At 33.6% G+C, this 17,941-nt stretch overlaps 1 long non-coding RNA gene across 1 annotated transcript; it reads left to right on the forward strand.

Annotated features, from left to right (window-relative positions):
• Positions 1–249: 249 nt before the first annotated feature.
• Positions 250–2,190, forward strand: LOC108372143 (uncharacterized). The gene is made up of 2 exons (XR_001848817.1): positions 250–488; positions 2,115–2,190. It is a non-coding gene; the product is annotated as an uncharacterized LOC108372143 (long non-coding RNA).
• Positions 2,191–17,941: the final 15,751 nt, after the last annotated feature.

Raw genomic sequence — 17,941 nt, forward strand, 5'->3', positions numbered from 1 at the left:
TCACTCTCTTAAACTACGTACATATACTCTTTACAGCAGCCACTCTTTCCCGGCACCGCTGCTGGCGCCGGTGCTGCTACTGGTGCTGCTGCAACGCCAACACCTGAGACGCCCTTGAGGCAACGCTCCCCCACACGAATCAACACCGCTGAACAGCAGCTCATCACGTGCAGCGCCGCAACAGTGGCAGCATTGTTGGTAACAGCGCAATTGGCGAACAGGATCCAGTTCGAACGGTGCTCTACCGCCATTGCTAGCCCATTGTAGTATTGAGCTCGTCCGAAAGCGAGTTAACGAACATTCGTACGAGAAGCTGCTAACAGCCGAAGTACGCAAATTGGGCACGTTCGTTGGCTCATTGGCTCGATCGGAGCGGAGTACTTAAATATAACGTTGTGTCCGGTTTTGAGCCAACATCATTCCATAACTGAGCGTTCTCAGCCGCAGTCGAGTTGTAGCAGCAGCGGGCCACCTAAAACACCTAACTCGTACGTAGTAAGAAAAAGTTAAAAAATAAATAAATAAAAAAATAAAGCGAGAAGCTAACGCAACAACAATGAAGTGTAAAACAAACTCGCGAGCTTAGGTTTTTGTGTATTCGCATCATCAGCAAGCACGACAAGCAAAGTCGGCAAAGTGCAAATTATCACCGTCATCATCACCACCCCCCCAAACGAGGCGAAACGAACACAAAAACGCCGTCAACGAGATCTGTACGCACGCATACGACGAATGTTGTTTGCCTGTTTGGGTGATCGCGTCAAATTGAAGCGAGCGGCGTACGAGCGTGCGAGTGAGCGGGTGTAATGATTATGATGACTTCTGCGCTATGCTTTTTTTAATGTTTTTTTGGTGTTTATTTTTTATGTTTAAGTGAAGTTAAATGAAAATGAAGTGTACTTCGCGGTAGCCACGACCAACGTCTTGGTTGTTGTTTGTTGTTGCCGCCGTGGTGTCAGAGTATCCGTCTATCGATCGATCACCAGCTTTGTCGCCCACTTAGCCGCGGCTTCGTTTTCGTCATCGTTGACGCTGGCTCTATTTGCTAAAGGCTTAGATACTCTGCTAACTGGTATCGGTGGCTTAAGGTTGTTCGTCGTGAGCGCAAAACATGATCATCGGCATCGGTCGCTGTAGACGCAGTCACAGTCACAGCCACCGTTGACGCAGCTGCGCACACGATCACCCAACATCAAAGCCACGAACGCCCAGCAGCAGCAGCAGCAGCAGCCGCAGCTGTAGCCACCTTGTTGGCAGCAGTTAGCTATATTACCGCAAAACTATCTGCGAAGTTAAAACGTATCTGAGGTTTCAATAACGTTTTGGTGTGTTTTCGAGTTGGTCGTGTTTCGCTCCTAAGCGTTTTTACGGTTGTGTAGCACTTGCAAAAATTTCTTATACAACAATTCTATCTACTGCCTACACTATATCACTTACTAAGATATGTTTTAGAAAAATCTTAAATCATTCTGAAGAATTAAATTTAATAAAAAAAAAATTGTTAAATAAAAAATATTGTAAATTTTTTTCAAGTGTTTTCAAATAATCTATAAAGCAGTTCGTGCTTTTCGTGCAATAATCTGGTCGCTTTAATAATTCGGCTAAAGTTTTAGTAACGAGGCACTACGGCGACGACGACAACGAAGGCTGGTGGTGCCAAAAAGACTTTCTGTACAACGAATTTCGGTGGCAGCAACAAAACAACGCAACAGGAAAAACGCGTAAATCTTTACACAAAAAACTTGTTTCCCTCGAATTTGGCTCGCAAAACATACAACGGAAATGTAAATTATTCGCCCCAAAAAATTTTGCATTTGAAAAGGAGTAAACGTAAAAAAGTTGCGGTAAAAAGAAATAAAAAACATACGCGTAAAAAATTACTTTAAAATAACTGATAAAGGCAAGAGACTTTCTAACCTCATATCAAAAAAATATTTAAAATAAAAGTATAAAATTACGAAACAAAATTTATTTAGTCTTGTGTTGAGACTTTATTTTATTTGTTTTTATTTTTTCAAATATTGTTGAGTGAACTCCAAACCTCGCAGCTTAAAACACACAAAGACGCGTTAAATTTTGAGATCTATCATTAATTTGAGCAACACATTTTCCAGAACCCAGATAACTCAGCGCTACAACAAATCTAAGAAGAAACACAAAAATTAATAACTATAGCTAAAATATTGGCGTGAAAAGTTTAACGCTCAATTTTGTAAATATCCCGCAATCTCACATACATTTGCGGCAAATAAACCCCGAGCTGTTGCGCTTTTGAACGCGCCTTTGGAGGGTAAGTTTCGTTGAAAAACTTTCAATATATCGAGCCTTAACCGCCAAAAAGGCGTAAGCGAATCTAGATGCTCTAGGAACATTTCTGCATCAAAAAGAAAATGATGCTTACATCTTTTTGGCAGTTAGAGCTTGATATTTTTTTAAGATTAAGGAAGAATAAAAAATGCTTTCTTTTGGGGTAGGCATATTTCATAAAAATGTACGCTAGTAGTACGAAACATTTTCAAATGAGCAGGACAAACAATATCGGCTTCCCAAATAACTCGGCTAGGAATTCTGAATGCAAATGCCTTATTTCCCATAGCAGCTGGTTAATTTTCCTAAATTAAAAACTTTCGGAGAGTAAATACCATATAGCATGGGAAAGCTATAGGAGGAGAGGCACGGTTCCAAGAAGGAGAACAGGGAAGAGTCCCGTAATGAGGGAAAAAACTTGGAACCTTTTTATTTGATTTCTTATAGGCCATTTCCACCGAACACTTGGGTACATGATTCGGTTCTTCAATTTACAGAAGCGCTTCCACAAGCCGTAGAAGTAGTTGAAAACCGAGCAATCCAAGGAGAATACCACTAAGCAAAGAATCCAAGGAGAATACCACTACCATAGAATTTTTTCAAATGCGACACAATTAGCTGAACAGAACATGCGGTAGCCAAAGTTATGGACACAATCATCCATCTAAAAGCTTCTAAGAATACTATAAAATTACTGTATACATTTCATTAATCGAAATAGAATCCACTTAGCAAGCAAAATATAAAATAGAACTTTTCAACTGTCTCATAGTACGTTTTGGTAAGGTCTCGGTAGCGAATGCACAACAAATTGAGGCTGAGAGCGGAATTAGCGCTTTGGAAACAGCAATTGAAATTGAAAATTGAATCCAAAAATATATGTGCTCATAAGCAATAACCGCCTAAGTCGAAAAACCTGAATTCGAGAAAAAATATTTTAGACATTTGGATTGTAATGCTAAGCTAAAGGAGAAAACAAAATATGTTCGTCTATAACTTTTAAAGGGCCTAGCTGGCGAGATGGCGAGATGGCGAGATGGGGATTTCACCATACACAAGGAATAGTAATTGCAGTATACGATAGCATATATAACTCAATTTTATTTTAAGTCGACCTAGGCGGGTATTGCTTATGACCACAGACATATATCAACTATCCACTTCGTATACTTTGCACATTCCCAGCCATGAATGCTAGCGCTGAAATGTCTTTGTCTTCTTACTAAACGTGAAATCAAAACTAGACTCAGAACAAAACATATTCCAGGAAAGATTGAACAGTGTGTGTCTCCCCAAATTATGTAAAAATACGGAGGGCTAAAATAAAGCTAAAAAAATGGTTGAAAGATCTATCAATACTGAACTCGAAACTAAACTGGAGAGTGGTTGTGGGTGGAACCATTTATTTGATTTTGTGCGAGGGGGGATGTTCTTACAGAATTTCAATCATTTCGATTACCGAACTACTGCACACTGAGAAAAGAGTTAGGTTACGTCAACTAAATATATTTAGCATGATTTGGTTATGGTTACCATCTCTCGATTTGGAAGTGAAAGCCATATTCGAAAGATGTAATGAAAATAATAACTTTGATACTTAACGATAGTATTTTTCTTCAATTATCGGTTCTTTGGATAAAAAGAGATATTTAAGTACATATATAGATATCTACGCACATATGTAGATAATATTTTTTTGTTAAGTGCTGAAAATCCGAAAATTTATCGTTGGATTAAGAGTTGTATATAAACGTTTCACGTGTGTGTAATAAAATTGTGCAATAAATTTCTATTAAAACTTTCCGATGGGCTAGAAACTTGAAAATTCAAACTTTGCTCAGAATCCGACGCAAGTGTAATATGAAAAAGAAATAAATCCGCTAGGTGTCGGGATATTTGAAAAATCCATATTTGTGGTCTGATATGGTTCATATTTCGAATATGCATTACCCACAAGAAATTACCCAATTACATTACCCCATAAAATTTCGCCCAATAGGTGGCGCAGCGGTCGAGATATTGGGAAAATCCGTATATATGGTCCGATTTTTTTCATATTTAGAACGTATATTACTTAATTGGAAACAAATAACTCCACAAAAAATTTAGCCTCCAGGTGGTACGGCGGCGACTTTTCTTTTTTTAATTGACCACACATAAAATCTTGTCTTAAATTAAATTACTTGTTATTAATATTATCAAGAGTAGTATATACACATATGTATGTACATATATATTTCTTATTTAGAAGTATGAATGTATGTATGTAAATCCCATAATTTTCGCTTAGAAAAAATTTCGGTGCAAATAACCGAAAACCTGTGTATCACCTATGTATTAATATATATGTATGTATATAATATACTGACATTTATAAGTTTATACATGCATACGTATCAATTTCGCATACTTTCATAAAAACTCCGCTTATTATCAAGTTTCTGCTATTTTGCAAAAACCGTACAATTTCACGTGTATTTTTAAACTAAATACATATGTATATATAAGTGCATGAATATATGTATACATACATAACTAATAATTTTCCTCGGTTTTTAGCGTAATTACTTTCAAGTTATCTTTCTTCTCACTGCATAGCATTCACTCACTAGCTTTTACTCCTTTTTTTTTGGTATACTTTGTACGCATATATATATACATATGTGTATACAATGTTTACAAGCACAAAGGGTCGTAGGGTGGGTCTACGTTTTATACAACCACCTTACAATCAACCAGAAAAATGTTTGCCGTATACCCATACAAAAAAAAATATATATTTTGTTTTGTCGAAGCCAGGTAAATACCTACTTATCAAGGGTGAATCATTTTTGGTGTTCCTTATTTTACTGACATTAGGGTAGTACATTAGGGGGATCTTACAGTATGACATATCGAGGAGAAATTTTTTTTTTGCTCCAAAATTCATTGACCTGAAGTACCCCGTTCTAATACTTACCCACAGGAACTCATGTATTATCCGAATTATATATATGACGAAAAATGTAAAAAGGCGACTCTACGTTCGGCCAAAAAAGGTTGTTTTCGAAATGCCCTTGTAAAAATATTTTAGATTCGAAGGTGTACGACGAACTTGTTTACCTAGCGCAGTCTAATATATGTATGTATGTACATTAGGTGGGTCCAAAATAAAAAAATCGGCATTTTAATGCTCTCACCACCTAGGATTGTTCTATATCGAAAAAGTATACCCCTATTTTTTCATTTTGAAATCAAAAAATATTTAGAGGTCGCTCAAAGCTCTTAAAGTTTTTCATGTATTTTGTATGGGAAAAAATCACTTTTCGTGGAATTTGTATAGAATTCTTGAAAATCAATATTTTTTGATCGGATCTCTGGTTCTCTTCAAGAGACTTCCAATAACAATATCCAATTATTTATTTAACCATTTTTTAATAATGAAGGTTTTTTATTTATCCCCAAATTGCATTTTCTGACATTTTCTAGGGGTTTTCGCGGACCTATAAAATATAGTTACTAAGAAAAAATTGTTAAAAGAATAGTTGGGTATTATTATTGATTTTCAAGAATTCCATACCACTTCCACGAAAAATTCTTTTTTTCCCATACAAAATACATGGAAAACTTTGAGCGCTTCGAGCTACCTCTAAATAAATTTTTATTTCAAAATAAAAAAATAGAGGGTGAGAGCATAAAAATTCCCACTTTACTTATTTTTACATGCATTTTTGGACTAAACTAATGTACATACAAAGCCGTGCAATCAAAAGTTACAAATTTTTGAGAATATTCGAAATTTCAAAATATAAAAATACAAAGCATAAGTCTTTTTAATTTCTTAACCGGAACTGCCCAATGTTTGCAACCACACCTGAATGCTAGTTACAAGTAAGATTGCGCAAGTTCAACATTTTAATTTCCAATACTTTCGGATTAAAATAGACTAATGCTTTTTTGTAGGTTTACATTTTGGAAATCGGGGATATTCTAACTTTTCAAATTATTATGGCGTCATTACTTTAAGAAAATCAGGATATCTGCTGCACCTTATCGGTGGTCTTAAGAGAGATGTATATGCACATACATATCCATATAAGTATGTATATAAATATACGTATGTGTATGTAGTATTTCAAAAACACGTATGTATGTATGTAGGCCCACAACGTACTTAACACGCCTTTCTCATTTATTTATCTTCGCTTTTGCGTTTTTTGACTCGTACTTGAACGCTCACTTAGTCGTTTATATTAAATTTAGCACAAAACAGATATTTCCAAGTAAATATTTGCATAAGATTTCGCTTTCATTGTACGTAGGCACTGCGTTTTAAACTAGCCATGGAGTTGTTGGCAAAGCCTCAAAAGGTAGTATAAAGATAAGTAGGTACATTTGTGCATATGTACATACATGCATATGTATCTATCTATCTACAAACATACGACAATGTACGCATGTGTATGCTCAGAGCAATATTGTTGTGTGTTTTAAGCTTTGCGGTTTTTGTTTCGTCAGGCACTCGCAGTGTAGCTCATTCATGGAATGTAAACTGATTGATTGCTTATTTTCTAGTCAAAGTAAATATATCGCATTGTATGCAAAACAATTCTTTTATGTCTTAATTAATTTCTACACCAAAAAAATTTTCACTTATCTAACGAAATAATGAACAAAATAATAAAAAAAAAAACGTAAATCAAATAGCAAAAACACATTAAAGTCATTCTTATATTCCCCCCAAAATTTTTAACAGTTTATTTCAAACTTCATTAGCACAGTAGCAGCTTGATTCCATATTTCACAAATGTCTGTTGGATAGTTAGTATATGGATTTTAACTATAAATTGCGTGGTAAAAAATCCCATGCACTTAATAAGTTTCTTTGTAATACAGGCTTCATCTTTTAGCAAAATAAATTAATTATTTTTCCCAACCTTAGAGGCAAATGTTTTCTACACCGCAAATTACAAAACAATGCAGGCGCATAGTCATAATTATATTCTAACTATTTGATATCAATGGAAGAATACTTATTTCTAAGAATGCAAAAACAGCAGACCATGTTTGAGGTTAAGAACGTATGTAGCTATCTGGTTGGCTAGGATGAGTCTGACGCAAACGCAAAGAGAAAACAATTAAAATATATTTAATCAGTGGTCGCAGTGGTGGTATATTTATGCAGGGAGAACACGAGATTGGCAATATATTTTCATGCAAGATCATTGCATCATTGGAGAAATTTGAGCCCTTTTCTAGTTTAAGGGAAAACTTCGTTGTTTTGGCAATTACCAAGACTAACTTTCTTACTCAGCAAGACTAAGAGAGATTACGGCAAATATCTAAATTGCGTTTTTAAATTAAAATCTGAATCGACTGCCATTTTCAGACATAAAATGTCATCAATTTTCTTTTACATACACTCCGATGCACTTAAATAGAGACACTGCTTTTTTCGGGACTATTTTTCTTTTATTTGATTTCCATTATTTTATATTATTCTCTAACAAAAAACCATATAAACGTAAGTTTCAAACTTTTTAGAAAGTTAAAAAAAATTGTAAAATTTTCGTCAAAATTTCAAACTTTTTTCCATGTAAAAAATTCGTAAATATTCAACAGTAATTTGCAACTACTTTAAACTTGCAGTTTACTTGTATTATACTAAATTTGCGAACTAAATTTGCGCATTGAAAAAATTCTTCAATAAAAATTTGATGATTTTTTTTTTTGTTTTCTACAAAGTTTGAAACTTCCGTTTAGCAGTTTTTTGTTAGAGTGAACAATATTTTAATTGAAAAAATAATGGAATCTAAAAAATAAAAATTACCCAGAAAAAAAAAACGAAAAGTATTGTGCCTATTCTAGTTCATGTGAGTGTACATAAATGCATACATATGTATGAAATTAATCTCAACAAAACAGTTCCAAATTTTCTAGGCATAGCTCATATTGTATTTATCAGCTAGGTCGATTTTTTTATATATTTTATGTCTATAATAAAAACAAATAAAACTTGCAGATTTGACTATGGAGGTTTAAGCTTATTAGGCGATTTTTTTAATGGTTATTGCGTGACGTGCGGCAAAACATGCTCTAAATTAAATAGGGAGGAGGTATTTAGCACCAGATACTCTCCAAAAGTCTATACCACTTCAAAAGCGCTGCTACACTATCTGAAGGAGTCACTATTTATTTTTAGATTGCTCAGCGGCAGTGTTGAGCTTAATTTGCGTAGCTTTGAAAGTGCTGTAGAAATGGTAATAGAATCTCTCGATCTATTCCACATACTTTTTTCTATTCATGCCGAAAACTGTAGAGGTCAAAAATACAGAGTGAAAAATTTGTCCTGCCGCATTTTCGATAATAAATGTTACTTTTAATATTTTTCATCTCCAGAAATTTTTCACATAATTATAAACCCATGTAAATTATTAATATCAGTATTATAATTTGATGTTTATCTCTTCTTGATAATAACTCAAGACTTCATACTTTCATATACTTAAACCGGTTTAATGCTATTCACATTGATCAAGTTCTATTCACAGCTCAAGGAGCAATGAAAGGCAGAAAGACTTTATGAACCAAAGCACTGAAAATATTTTCTTACCTTTAGGCTTCACGCTTTTACAAAATACCTCAGGCGGCTACTTATGCGTAATCAACCGTAAGCATATAAACAAAGAATAACCTAAAAAAAAACCCCAAAGCTCAACACATGTATTCTATTCTCAGCTCAGCTCATTGATTTTAAGAACCAGCGCCTACGGGCCAGAACTGTAAGTACTTAAGTCCATATACTTTTGTACATCATTAACGGAATATCGCAAAAATATCACTAACACAAAAAATTCAGCGGACCCGGATATCAATTCACACACAAAAGCTTAACTGAAAGCATCCAGAACGAATGTAAAAACTTCTCCTTCATTTACGTGACACACTAGCAAATAAACAAACAAACAAACAAACAAAAAATATCGGTGCTGCTAAAACTTGTTAGAAAAATAGAGTGCACAAGGAGTGCGAAACAAGCACAAAGCAAACAGCAAACGAGAAACATAAAATTTTGACATCAATCAAATACATAAAAACACTTTGCATGTGGCATGAAACTAATTTGGCCGGAGGGTATTGCCTCCACGAAAGCAACTGGCTTGAAAAAGAAATTAATTAACTAGAAGTTCTAAATAAACAAATAAACATTGCAAAATAATAAAGCATGATATATGTATATAAAGAGCCTATTAAATTGTAGTTAAATGTATATATGTATTCATTTGTATAAAATTTCGACATTTTTTCTAGCTTCTCAATTAACTATATTTACGTTGTTACTTAGCTTAAGCTGCAAAAATTAACAAAAAAAGATTAATTGAAGTCTATAACGAGCGAAAAATTCGCCGAATATATAGCCAAGCACATACACTTACGTAGAGGCATACACACATTCATATGTATGCATGTATATGTGTGTTTATGAAAATACATAAAACTACATTTCATAACTTTTTTGATTTATTTTTCTTCATACGCATATTTAGAAGTGTGTGAGTGTTTGGATAAAAAGAACCACCTGCGGGTCAGACTATACGTATACGTAATATGGTCAGTACGGCAGTAGAGAAAGGCGCTATCTAACTGAACTAAAAACGTAAAATCGCTTCAAATTGTTTAATTGCGAATTTATTTTAAATGCTGTATGATATTGAAGACTGTACCTTTTTTAACTTTTAATTCAGCGTAGTTTTTAGTGAGTAGTAGATTTTCAAAGAAAATTAGTGAGAGCCTTTCTACGGCGTTTGTATGTATATTAAAAAGTTTTCACTGCGAAATGGCCCAAATTAAAGTTATTTTTACAATACCTACAATTAAAATGACTATTATGATGAATATTTTTTCTTTTTTAATTTCACTTTTTTGCTAACCGAAATTTTCTATAAATATGTACATATGTATATTTAAATACCTGGATTTTTTCTGATATTTAGCTACAGGTTACTCGCACCTGCCGCAATCAAAGTAATTATGTTTCATTGAATATATTATCGCTTAAATACAGAAATCGATCACTAATTTACTGCTAAAAATCTGTCTACAGGAGTAGACACTCGAAGTGTTACCAATTAAAAATTTAATAATTTTGTCTGCTTTGCTTTTGTTTTATTCAAAAACATCAGTTCATCATAAGAACTAATTAGTCAGGGTCTAAGAAAAATGAATTACTGTTGGATGTAGCCATATTTAGCGCGGATAATAGCAACAAGTCTGTCAAGGAATGCTTCATATGTTGCACGAATGTCGTCTAGTGGAATTTTATATTGAACCGGACGTAAAGGTAAATCAAAAAGTCTACGGTGAAAAGATTTTAAACGATGCTTTGTTACCTTGGGCACGAAACAGTTCGGTAGAAATCTTTGGACGTTTCAATAAGATTCGCCACCAACGCATACATTTCGCGAAAATCAACGTTTTTTTAGAAAAAAAATGGCCACCTAATTCACAGGACTTAAACCCATATGATCCATTCTCAAGGCCAGATTATCAGCTAAAAAATATAAGGCAATCAATGCCTAAAAGAATGCATTTCGGCGCCACTGGGGCAAAATACCACCATATCACATTCGTGCATTCTGTGAAGCATTCCCGGACAGACTCGCTGCTATACTATAAATCTAAAGCTCACAAAAACGATGTCGATCTTGCTGAAAAATGCTTGGCCTTTTCGGTGACATAAAAATTTAAAACTCGGATAGCAAATAAGAAAGTTATATAGTGAGTGCGTAAAAAAAAAATTTGTCACCCAACATTTTTTTTCCGACACAAGTATTAAAATAAAACTGACACACGCTAAACTTTTTTCCTGATACGCCTTAATGCACATACATTTTCATTAGGGTGCTTTTTAATCGGCGACTATTTTTTATTTTTTTTAAGTCACGCCGCAAAATTTCGAGGCGGGAGTCAAAAGAAAAAAAAAATAATCGCCGAAAAAAGCACCCTAATATATATACATAGTATGTAATTATAAAGCTGCTTAAGTACATACGCAAAATATAGTGCCTTATATTTTTTGTATTTTTATTGCAATTTTATTTTACTTATTTTATTAATTTTTGTTGGTTTTCTAATTAATCCGCAATGCATCATCTCAACCTCCCACTTTACAAATGAACACACGAGACGACTTGCAACACCTTGGCATTGGCATTCACTTTGTAATTTCGGGCACTGAGTCGTTGTAGTCATACAGGGAATGCTTAACCAACAGCATGTGGAAAGCTAATTTTAGTGAAAGAATGTTGTCAAAACAAAAGAGCAATAATAATGAGAGCACAACATCAACAGATGAAAATAGGCAGCAAATTAGAAGATGAAGAGAAAATATCAACTCAACCAGCATTTCCCAATAAAATATGTCAGAATGTGTTTGAAAGTACCTACATACATACTACAATATATATACATATTTGGTATGCATATGTACATATGTACATAAACTTACAACCAAATAAGCGTTTTTTTTATACGTTTTTTGCTGGCGCTCTGCCAACCTTGTCTGCTCGTTTATCTGTGTGTCTGCCCGGCAGTCTGTGTTTCCTATAAAACGACATACCTCCAATTTACTCACACAAAGTGTGTGTGTGTGTGTGTGTTTGTGTGTCTATATGTATGTTCAATATTTTTCTACTTTTTCTATACAAGTTCTGTGTTATAAACAAAATGAGTGTACACCCCGCGGGAAATGAGGCCGTAGTAAATACTAATTAAAACCTAAGGATGATGGAAATTTGTTCCAAAATCAGGGACCGATAATAACCATTAAATGCTAAGATTTTTATTTCTAGCGCTTCACAAAATCGTTGTTCCTTTAGTTTTATTTTTGCGATCAAAATAATCTTTAAATATGGATACTAATTTGTTTCGTTCAAATTGTATCGTTATTTTGTGAATTTAAATTTTTCGATCAAGAATAAGTGTTATTTTGAATTTTAATTTGTGCCATAATTTTGAACAGTTATAACGGAAACAACATTTCTGTGACAGTCGTAAATGTTTTACGATCCAGAAAGTTAAGTCAGAATAAATTTGACCGAAAAAATAAAAATCCAAATTCAGATTCTTGTTCGAAAAAATAAAAAATCATAAAATCTGTGTTCGTATGGAAAAGTAGCTTATGTCGAAAGGCCGGCTTTAGTATAATGCGGCATTCCCTTTATTTTTTAAACGACAACGAATTTTTTGATCAGACTTAAAAAGAATATTGACTTGCTAGTATCGGAACTATTTCTTGTACGTTTATTTGCTAAAAGTTGTTTAACGGCTTAGCGCCCGTAAGTCATTCGCAATCGTATGCTGCGAATGCCGATTTATACTAAAGCCAGCCTTTCGACATAAGCTACTTTTCCATACGAACACAGAAATAACGGTTAATTTTTTTCGGAAAAAATAGAAATCCAATTTTAACGGTTAAATTATAATATTTTTGCAAAAAAAAAAAATTATTCAAATGGTCACTAACCTTCACTTATAAAAGATAAAAAACAAATACAATAAAAAATTTAATGAAATAACAAAAAAAAATAAAAAAAATCCCGCTGCTGCAGGATTTGAAGCGTGAATTTCTAGGATGGCACGCCAGGGCGCAACTACATCGACCATTGCTACTAGTGTATCAGCGCGAGCAAAATAACATATTGCGCCTGCACAGACTGGTCTTTTTAAACGGTCTGGGTAGGGGTATTCTCGGAGTCTTGCAAAGCCCTTGCACGGTGCATCGATTGCAGGGATTGCACGATAAAAACCGGTTTTCTATGGGACAATTTTGCAAACCGTGCACGCCGTGCACATTGCAAGGGCTTTGCAAGACTGCGTGAATACACCTAGTGTGTTCTTCAACTAAGAATGAATAGGCAGTTTTCGACGCCAACTTGTATGGCGTTCTTAGTATTTCAATGGGTTGACGCTAATGCATATCTTGACAATTGACATTTCGAAAGATATTGCCAAATGAGAAATGCCTACTAGTTGCTGGTATGAAAACAAAAAATAAATGGAAGACGAATTAGTTGAGCTGTAATGCAAAGTGTGGTATCATTCTAGTTAAAAACTAAGTATGTACAAGCTTTGCCTGCAGGGTGTGTACGTCAATGAGCTACACTGCTATCAGTTTTTTGCTCCTGTGTTTAGTTTTCTTTTGTTTTTTTTTTTTGTTTGCTTGTTTTGTGTATAATGAATATTGTACATATGTACAAAGTTATACGTATTTCGCTATGTACATATATATGTATGCACGTAAAGTGACATGTTGGCCTACTGGTTTTCACTTCCGATTTCAGCAATGCAACACATCTCTTGCAGATAGCGATTTTGCGATATTATGCTTATGCATTTGTTTTCTCTAGCAGTTTTTTCTCCAACTTATTTACGAATTTTTTGACATTTCCTTTGCTCGTTTCGTTTCGTTTTTTTTTTTACTTTGGTTTATTTGCATTCAGCCTATTAACATTTTTTATTTACTAAATTTTTATTACCACTTTATTAGTTTTACTTTAATTATTTTTCCCATATTTTCGTATATACCACTTACAATATTCTATTAATATTCTTATTCTGCCTTTTCTCTTCCCCTTGCAATGCAATGCCAAACACTTTCGCATTGACATTAAAAGTTGGCGACACGAGGAGCTTTTTTATTTGCGGCTTTTTGCTTACTCATGTGCACGCTTACGCTCGTTTGCAATTGCAATAACAATTGAAATTGCATATAAGCGTATAAAATTAAAACGTGAAAATATAAACAAAATGTTCTAAGAAGAAAAGGCGATACATACATATAATTGTATGTATGTTTGTACATATATGTATACAAATACATATGTATGTTTGTATGTGTAAATAGCTGCTTGCAGTGTGCATTTAACTATTTGTTTTCAATATCAGTGAAATACCAATCATTCAGCTGTTTTCTTTTCGATGCTGCGGCAGAGAGAGCCCCATACTCAGATTGTTCAGGTTTTGTGAGGACAAAGCTCTAATTCTTTTATAAATCTAAATACGCTGTTTTATTGCAGCTGCTGAGAAGCACTTAGTACTGATAAACTATTGGTTGAAAAGGGCTGAATGCTAAGTTACTGCCAATTTCTGTAAATTACGGTTTTGCGGCCACATAATTGGACGCTATTTTTAGACTATTTCGGGAGAGCTGAAATTTTTCTAAAGGATTTCAAGGCAAATATAAAAAAGTTAATATTGCCAATGAATGGCTATTGATGTGAGTAAGTGAAACTATATTTAATAAATAAGAAAAATATTTTAAGATTTATTTATGTAATTATAACTATGAATGCGTATACTATATCTGACTAAATAAATGTTTATGAATAAAAATATAGATAAAATAAGCTGATTGTAAACTAAATGGTAACTAAAGCAACCCATTTAATATACATTTAAAAATGAAAGTGTAAAATATAAATACTAGAAAGGTTAAATAATTATAATCCCCAATTTAAAAATGCCAAAATTGAACGGTTTGGAGTAGAGATGGGCACGACGTTTTTCAGAATTGTACCGCGGGTCCCGTTGGTCACGAAATTAACATGTCTTTCAAATTAATTTTAAATAATAAAAAAGAAAATATCAAATATCTGGCATCTTCCGATTATTTTTTTTTTGCCTTGATTTTCGTCTCAATAAAACAGGAAAAAGTGCTTATTTCATACAACGTTTTCAAGGAAGATTTTGTGTATTTGCTGAGGTTACGGGATTCAGCGGGAGTGTCGGGAAAGTATTTGGGTCCCGCCGAAATTTGACAACGGATAGTAATAAAATCGGGCGCGAAATAACAATTGTGAGAAAACGAAAGAAAAAATATCGATGAGCCTAACGATATATGTATGTATTTCATGTACGTATTTTTATTGACATCGTTATCAATGCATTTATCGATATAATTAGATTTATCGATATCAATATCGTTCAATATGATTAGCCAAATCGTTTCTTTTTTCGATTTATTGTTAGTTTTCATTCTTCCAGTTGTTTGCAAACCATTCTCGTCCGGATTAGAATGTAAGTAAAATCTCTCTGCAACTTAAACGTCGCATACTGCAAGTTTGGAGCTATCCCTTGCTTAAGGTGCAATATAATGTTATTCGTTTTGTATCTTTGCTTGTAAAATTTTCTGGTTTCAGTAGTAAAATAACTTGTTCTCTTTCTTCAGATTGCTGTTGAAATTGAGACCCACTCAATTGGGTCATGCAAATTTCGTATCTCAATACAATCAGGAGACCCTTAGTAGTTTTCTGCAACAAATTTATTACTAAGTACCACTTTAAAACTTTACGTCAATGCACGAGATACGTAAGTACGTACGTAGATATATCAGATGATCTTTGCGCAAATAGCCATAAAAACATAGACATTTACGAGTGTATGTCTAGCCGAACGGCGACTGATGTCAACAAGCGCGAAAATTCCTTAAAGTAATCAACTGGCAGAGGGCCAAACTACTTCAGCAACACAAAAAAAAAAAACAAAGAAAAAACTGGCAGCAACCTACAACACGTTGCTGCGTACCTTTCAGTGCACATTCGTTTAGTGTTAAAATTCGCTACAATGCCATAAATTGCTTGTGTAGATATATGAAGAATATCTAAACAGATTTCACATTCAATTTGAACACGTGCTTCTTATATGCGGGATATTATATACAGGGCTGCCAACTTGGCTCAAACCGTGCCAATTTTGGCTCTATTTTACTCCAAATGGCATTTAATTTTTAAATTTGACAAAAAAACCTTTTGAATACTAATATTTCAATACATTTTTGTGAAATCCTTTGCGCGTACTTCTTTTTCTCAGCTTAATTTTTTTTTTTTTAATTTTCATAGTGTAGTTATACAACTGGTTTTTCTTACTTTGGCATGTATGGACTTTTGTTTTAGGAATGAGTTCTATATCTATTGCTAAATGGAAAGAATTATGTACCTTAAGTGCCTTTTTTGGCACTTTTATTTTTCTATCTGGTACATTTNTGAAGCCTTCGGCATAGCCGAAGACAGCGCTGCTCTTACTTGTTTATCCTTAATATGGCACTTCATAGCTAAGTATAGTTGGCAGCCCTGATTAGGTATTTTAGATATACGAGTAGCGTACATGTGCACATAAATACGAGAAAGTTCTTTTCGAATTGTGAGCTAATTAGTTTATTATGTGTCTTTCATTTCAATATTGTTTTTGTCATATGCATTACTTTTGTTTTTTATTTTTTTAACATGTTTTTAGCTGTTGAATTGATCCCACGTAATTAAAATTTTTTTACGTAAATATTTTTCTTCTTTCGAGGAATTTTCAGCAAAATTATCTGCATAGTCGGTAGGTTAGCCAATTAATCTCGTTAAAAAAAAATTATAATACACTGATTTTTCTATTAAAAATTGGGAGGGTCAAACCTCATTTTTGGTATATGGTTTGTTTACCATTTTTGCTTAGAATCGATCGTAGAATTCGCCTGAGCCATACACTTTTTTCGAAATTAAATTACTCCGCCCTAATATATACATATGTATTTTTTAACACTTCTAAGAAATCTAATAAATAACTAACCCGCAAAACTGTATAATGAATACCCCATTAACTGTATTAAGCTAATGACCTACAAATACATAACATGGCATTGTGTTGAAAGCAATAAAATTACATAAATTGATGATATTTAAGGTATCGAATGACTGAATTTACAATTAGAGTTTAGGTGAAGGTCAAATTTATTTTGATTTAATATTTACCTACGTACACATGTATATACATATGTATGTAGGTGCACTGTGTATAAGTCTGTAAAACAATTTGTTTTTTCTTTTAGCTAGGCAATAAATATATATGTACGTATGTAAACAAAAACCTATGTATAGCGGTATGAATATCATTAGGGTGGTCCTTAAAATTTCAACATCTAAATTTTGTTTGGAGCGCCTCTTTATTTTCTTATATAAAAAAATGCATTTTTTCAAAGCTTGGTAGACCCTACAACTTTTTTAAATTTTTAAATTTTCTGGACGTTTTTACTTGATACGTAGAACAAAATAATGTCTCCGCCTCATGATGTTGATATTTTTATAGACCACCCTAATGTACGATGCAAGTTAATGATCTCCACATGATTTTCCAATTTATGGCTATAATAATTCATTTTTCTTTCATGTACATATGTACATACATATACGATGACGCGTTAATTACATGTTTTCCGCGCTTTAATTAAATGTACAAGCCTCCGACAGCAAACAGTAATTATTAATGTTAATTTTGTTATTCATAATAATATTTAATTACGCATTTTTCCGAATTCGTATCTCCATATAAATAAATATGTTCGGTTCTTATCGGTTGTCTGGCGCACCTGCGTACACACACTCACACATATGTACGTATATGTATGTTAAATACCATTCGACATGTCACTGGTTGACTGTCCGTCTGTGCACTCTCGTAATTTTGTTTATCACTTTTGTTGCTGCGCTCTTTTTGTGTTTACATTTTTTGCCGCTGTTGACGAGTGCATACAACAGCGCAGACTGCGTTAAAGCTTTAAAAATTTTCCACGCGCACTAAAACAAACAAACTAATAAACAAACAAATAAGTATG

The sequence above is a fragment of the Rhagoletis zephyria genome, unplaced genomic scaffold, assembly GCF_001687245.7.
Source record: "Rhagoletis zephyria isolate East Lansing unplaced genomic scaffold, Rhagoletis_zephyria_1.1 Rzeph_scaffold_05484, whole genome shotgun sequence".
Lineage (NCBI taxonomy): Eukaryota > Metazoa > Arthropoda > Insecta > Diptera > Tephritidae > Rhagoletis > Rhagoletis zephyria.